The sequence below is a fragment of the Zophobas morio genome, unplaced genomic scaffold (genome assembly GCF_036711695.1).
Source record: "Zophobas morio isolate AGI-343-1 ecotype UQ-CSIRO unplaced genomic scaffold, CSIRO_AGI_Zmor_V1 ptg000006l, whole genome shotgun sequence".
Classification (NCBI taxonomy): Eukaryota; Metazoa; Arthropoda; class Insecta; order Coleoptera; family Tenebrionidae; genus Zophobas; species Zophobas morio.
This window is the reverse complement of record NW_026972111.1, coordinates 7,091,356-7,098,580: the sequence shown is the minus strand read 5'-3', so window position 1 is coordinate 7,098,580 and position 7,225 is coordinate 7,091,356.

Genomic DNA, 7,225 nt, shown 5'->3' with positions numbered 1-7,225 from the left:
GGTTGGTGTATACTTTAATCGCTTTCAACACCAAAATGGTTACGGAAAATTTGGTTTGCTTGCTGCAATGAATTTAAATCGCTATTTTTGTTGAAAGAATCAAATAATTTTTATTTACTTATCATTTGTTTAATTTTCCAGGAAATGTCTAACCTTTTCTCTTAAATTCATCAATCAAATGAAGAGACTCTTGTGATGAGAGTGATTCAGTTTCAAGAATAAAAATAGTTTTATGAACAAATTTACCATACTAATGTAATCTTGTAATTATTCCGGTGACAAATTTGGTAATTTTTTTGTGTAGGTACAACTGAATCCTCAGAGAAGATCTTAACAATATTTTTTTCGTTACTAATTAAACCATGGTCTACGAGTAATAAAGAGCCTAAAAAAATTTCAAACGCACCCCAAAATACATTTTCACCACTATCTTGGATATTATTAGGGTAAATGTGTACAAGAGTACGCACTTAGTGTAAAACTGTCAACAACTTTTTAATTTTTTTGGATAGACCAATTTTATGATATGGCTTCGTTATATACATGTTTAGAGATCAGATATATTTAATTGTACGTCCCAAGACCAGTATATTTTAAGAGTAATTTCAATTTTTGTCAAGACGTGTAAATGCGCACTCTTAGACAGTTCATTACACAAGAGTGCGCATTTGAACGCTTATGAGTGCGCATTGCATTTTATGAAAAAATCTTTGTTTCTAAGGTGAAAATAAATAGGAATAAGTGACTACAGACTACACATAAAACGGGAGACTTATTTCTTCGTACTCTAGGGGTCTTGAAAAGTCGAGAAAACGCAAAAACAGAGAGTCGGTCGACGGACTCGATTACAACACGCTCAGGAAGTAAAAATAAAAAAAAAATCACCATAACCACCACCACACAACTTGAGAAGCAGTACAAAGTAGTAGAGTTAAATAATTCATTATCGTATGATATGTATCTCCAAGACTATTAGACTACGTATTGCAAGCAATGCGCACTCTTATACAATACCTCGCTGCGCACTCTTGTACATTTGTACATAACCTAATGTTTTCAAAGTTAAAAGCTTTTGATGGATAGAAAGTATAAAACTGCTAGTGTATAACGACACCTTAAAAGTTACAGCTAATGAAAATTATTACTGTAAAATAAAAGAACTGGTACGTACCTTACAAAAAACTAAAACTATGAGCGGTGAAAATTACATCCACACAACGTTTGAACATAAAATCGTCAGTACGACCAAACTCTAAACTATATTCAGGTCACTTTTGCACCTTTATCTCAGGTTTAGCATTAAATTCTGAATGGTATAACTTCATCTTACCCAGATGGCACTAATAAGCAGAAATCATCAGTGCGTACTCTTATACATATTCGCACTCTTGTACACATTTACCCTATAACTACAATTGGAGTAATAACCTTAACAATTGTCAAAAGTTTTGAAAAACTTCCATTTCTAGAACTGCCACTTCTTTTTCAACACCGGTAGCTGTTCGTCTTCGGGGTTTTTTCGTAGATGGCCAATTTCACCTTAAGAAACTTTCTAGTCTTTTAAATATGGTATCTGTAGCGGTTCTTATTTCAGGAAAACGTTGTGAATAAACACAGGCTGCCAAAGACGCGTTCTTTTGGCACTCACAGTAAATTAACACCATATCTACCTTTTCGTCATTCGAATACATGTTCTTTTGAAATACGTATGTACCTATAACAGAAATTGACAAATTTTAAACTTTCCCTCAAAGTTTGAAAGTATATCTAGGCATCACTTTATCCAAGATAGTGGTCAAATTTATTCAGGCTCTTTATTGCTCGTGGACCACCCGGTACAGCGTCAATTCGTCGCGCACAATTCGTCGCAAGTACAACTGGTCGCATGCGACAATTGATCGCAGGCAAAAATTGATAGCGTTTATATGTAGAGAAAATAAGTAATTGTTGTGAATGCGGAAAATAAAATAAAGTGCTATGTTCTCAAAAATTTCATTATTTCTAAAAAAGTGTCAAAATAAATACATCCGAGTTCCATAAAACAGTAACTATTAGGCTCATTTCCGACTAAATCAAAGTGCAAAAAAGTGAAAATATTGTAAAATATTTTTTTTTAATGCTGAGACATATTTCGTCGTATGCTACTGTAATGTTCATTTGGATTATTCGTCTTATTAATTAGACACACAAGTAAGTGATTCATGCTTTTTTTCTCACAAGTTTAAAGTTTGTCAATTAAACGAGTGAAAAAAATAGCTTTCAAAACGTGTTACACACGTCATTTTTTTTAAATGAAAAATGACTTTAAAATTATTACAACTGTCAAATTAAAAATTTATAGATTTATCATAATCAATGAAATCGCGAAAAAACTCTCGTTACAGTTTTTAGTGAAAAAGTATTATTTTCACCTTTGATAGTTTAAAAAATTAAATATGTATTTTTTTTTATAAATTTGGTGCAAAGAAATTTGAATTAATATATATTAACAATTAATCTTGGAGTTTACTGCATTCTTTGCAGACAATTTTTTGGTCACTACAAATTAGTTCTGGATTATCTTTAATCCATGATAAAACCAAATATGTTTATTCATTCAGAACTTTTTTGAACGCTCACACTGAATGAGGCGCTTGTAGATACGAAAGAATGAATAATTTATCTCATTCCCTTTGCTAAGTACCTACATACCAATCTCCACTTTTACGCCATTTGTGTAAACAAGATCATGAAAAGATTAGTTTTGACCATGGAGCAAAGAATATACTCATACTGGAGGAAGTGCCAAAGTTAAAATGATGGTTTCGAGCCAAACCGGTAAAGTGTCATAAACAGTACCCCTCATTACCCAGATAATACTGCCGATGACAGTGACGTACAGTTTTTTTTTGAAGCGGCTCATGGAATAAAAATTGTTGAATAAAACAACGCACAGAGCAGATTTATATTATCTATTAATTAATATTATTTAAAATATTTAAATCAATCAATACATCACGAGTACCTAACAAGTAATACAAAGAGTGAATACCGTTAAAAAGTAGAAACAACCAGGATGACGACGCCACTGAGTAGTGGTTATTCGCAATGGCGTGACTAAGTTTTAGCTTGGGAAGTTTGAAAAGTTTATTGAGGGGCATTTCACTCGGAAAGCCGACTATTCACTCAGAATTATTTGCCTAATCTTCCGGATGTAGGTGGGCACATGTAAACTGTGGCTTTAATCTTCTCCAGTCCATGTTGTAAATTTTTGTAAGATGCAAAGTGCGGAGAATAATAAAATCAGGTAGCAGCCCGTAGCAGGGTCATTCATGGAAAACTGCGAACCAATTATTTCTTTTTTTTTTAAATCTAAGAGCTGTTTTACACGTCACAAAAATATCTATAGTAAAAGGAATTTTTAGAAATAATTTTCTCGTGACTAACCTTGTATATGTATTTTTTATACCCACATATGGTACAACTGAATTTTTCTTCAGTACAATACTAGTCACATAATAATAATTAAAAAGTTTTTAGTTGCATAAGTACCTACATTTCTTAGATTTCCCGGTAACACAAAATTATTCTTGACGCTCTAACAAAAGTTTCTGCAATATATATTTACAATACACGTAAACCTTTCTCAAACCCTGTAAAAGATCCGTTGCAATTTACAAGGGATTAAAATAAGTATTATATCCGTCCAGTGGAATTTACATTCGCTGCATATGGATACTCTAGATGTACTATTAGTTCATACATTTTATTGTTTGGTGATATGTATAAAGACAAGAACAGACAATAGAGGCAATTCTGTATCAAAATGTGTTAAAATTTAAAGGTTGTTAAAAATATGATTTTTTAAATACTTGTATAATAAATCTAGTTAAGAACAATAATAACTTTTTTTATGTTGAGTACTTATTATAATGAAGCTAGTTCCTATAATATAATAGGTAAAATAAGCAACGACATAAATAGTAACAATCTCTTAAAAAAAATAACCAAAATGACAATTTATTAATAAAAAATCTTATGTAACAAGGTGTTACGCTCGTATTTTTTAATTTTTAAAGTGCAACTACAAACTTCGTCACTTATCTATATTCAAATTGTTTTTAATTCGATATTTACACCTTAGCTGATTGCTAAATTTATTTCAACTTAAAATTCAGAATACAAAATATTTAGTTTTAATAAAATAAATACTTCCCTATCAATATTACCTTGCGATCAATTGACGCTGCCATAAATTTACGTGTGATCAATTGTCGCTGCAATCAATTTACGTGCGATCAATTGTCGCGCGATCAGTTGTTTGCGACCAGTTGTCGTAAAATCGGACCACCCTGTATATTGATTCTATGAAATGAATTTCTGATATTTTCTGTCACTCTGTTTAAAGTGTGAATTATAAATTGGGATGCAAAATTTTTAGTTGTTGATCAGCTTTGATCATATATGATACAGCAACGAAAATCACAAGTAAAATTTTGTTTCTAGGAAAAATGTCGGGAAGAAAAAATTCATGAAATTCTTAGTAATGAACCTAACCATTGTTATATGCTTAGTTTTTTTTTTGTTTACACAAAATCAGAAAGGAACCAGCACTGTTGCCATTTGAATACTTATTAATAAATTAGCCGTATAGCGTCCACAAGGGTCGGTGGTTTCATCCATCATAAAATATAGGGGTATATAAATATAAGAATATAACTATTATTTTCGGTTTGCTTGATTTCATTAATTATGTCTCTACTTAAATCATCTGTAACGTAATTTTCTCTTAGAGTACCTATTCTCATCAAATACAGTGTTTTTGGAATATTTTTCGAAACATTTTTTAATTTAGATTTTGTAAATTATTAAGTGGAATATTAGCGGCAAGCAAAGCCTTCGTTAATTGTTGTCTGCTCTGGTGTTTTGTTGATGAAGATGAACCAGGCCTGCTAGTGACACTGATCGATAGACAAATATCTCAATTATTTTAGAACATTAAAAATTGGAATTTGGCAATATATGTAACACAGTCTAGTAAATGGAAAGATTACTGAAACGTATTAGGTTCGGTTTCACAATGAAGTCAATTTCCTTTTTTGTTGATACAAAGGGGTATAATTTTTCAATACAAAAAAAGAGATTTTAAACGATCATATGCAACTATAAGTATTTTAATAAAATCAAAGTTTAAAGCAAAATAAAACGATACAAAAATAATAACTTGAAACTAAATGTTTAAATGGCCGACCTACTGCCTCTAAACAACATTCTGCTCGATCAAGTAAAACGCTACTTGTAATATTTCTGGGTTAATGCTATCACATTATACCCTAATTCTTTGTTTAAGTTCTCTTAAATCTCTTAAAGGTTGCTGATACATCCTATCTTTTAAACAGCTTCAGAAAAAATCGAGAGGTGTTAGATTTAGAGATCTGGCAGGCCACCGAATTGCTCCATTTTTCCCAATCCATCTATGAAAAAATGTATCATCCAACTAATCTGTTATTATTCGCGCATTATGTGGTGCTGCACCATCTTGCTGGAAATACATTTTCTCTCCTACGACGAATGGAACGTCATCTAATAACACAGGAAGTTCGTTTATAAGAAATTCCAAATAACTATGCGAATTTAGATGTCCTTAGTAAAATTTAGGCCCGATAATTTGACTACTGATTATTCCACAGCAAACGTTGATACCCCAAATGTGTTGAAACTTAGTTTATCTTAGCCAGTGAGGATTTTTTGAAGCCCAGTAGTGGTATGTCGATTCACAATTCCATTATTATTAAAAAATGTTCTTCCAAAATCAGGTGGTAGGTACTAAATCATGTAAATGAATTTTGTGATTATGATATTTGGCCGTTTTTAAAATTCTTTGTATAGGGTTAATGTGTATATGACATGTACGGTATGTTCTTCATCTGTTGCCATTTTTCATAAAAAGACTGCGTTAATTTTTGAAAGACCTAGATTGTTCAACATTTTTTGTTAATCTTGGGAAATACATACAAGTTGGTTGTTGTCTCTCCGGAAGTCTTTCTTAGGATGATGTTCTCGAAAAAATGCTCTTTTTATAGTACTACAAACTGTAACCTTTCAGACTTAGGAAAAAAAAGTTGATGTCATTTTCAGTGAAACAGTCTACTCATTTAATAGACCGTATTGCATATATTAAATATGCCTAAGTTCAAATTTTTATGTTTTAATATAATTGAGATATTTGAGTGGAAGAGGTACGTTGGAACACCCGGTATAGCTCGTCCAATAAAATTCGCAAAATAAGCATCGACATAGTTTTAATTAAATGATTAATTAAAGTTGTTTTTTAAATTATCAATTTTTCAACATAGTATTAAAATATTGTTCTTGATTTGAAAGTAATTCTGAAATAGTCTTGATCCAGAAGACTACCAAATAGCTGGAAAGTGAATTCTCATGCGAGTGAGAATTTTGATGCACGAGGCGCCAGTCGAGTGCGGAAATCTTACGAACAAACAGTACACACTTTCTAGTGAGTTTGGCACACTATTTTTCCTACGACACTAAAAAATGTCATTTATTGCAAACATATTTATTTATTTTAAATCAATAAAATTAATGGTCAGATTATTAATTTAACAGTTATTGAAAGTGGGGTTTCTTAAAGAATTGGTGTTGAGAGTAGTGTCAGTGATCTGATGTTGATATTGAATGTTAGAATGTGAACGCCAAGAATCTATTATTTCCGGGTCAGTTCTAATGTTTGATGATGATGAATCAGCAACCGCATTTAAAATTTTATCTGCAATTTGCATTTTATTGGTAGCTGATTCATCAATATATTCTTCGGCGATAGTAGTAGATTTCCATCCCCGGTAGCGCTTAAGAGTAGTGATATCTCTACCTGCGTCAACAAGAATGCTAGCCGAGGACCGGCGAAAACAATGCCTTGTGTACAGTTCTGGATTTTTAACTTTTAAATAACTGGCTATTTGTTTAGATTTGCTGCCAAGTTTGTTCGCACCTACCGATTCTCTAGTAATGCGATAAACAATTCAGTGCTCGTATTGATAACGTTCCACTCAAAATTCGTAATAATTCCGTGAATCAACAAACTCAGTTGACTACTCTTTTTTATACAGGAAGTTTCGGAAAATCTGGGCGATGTAAATTCTACCGTTAATATTGAAAAAAGGTTAATAACATTTTTCTTTCCCTGCTGGAACTCTTTGGAATTTAACACTTACCTTCATTATTTTCC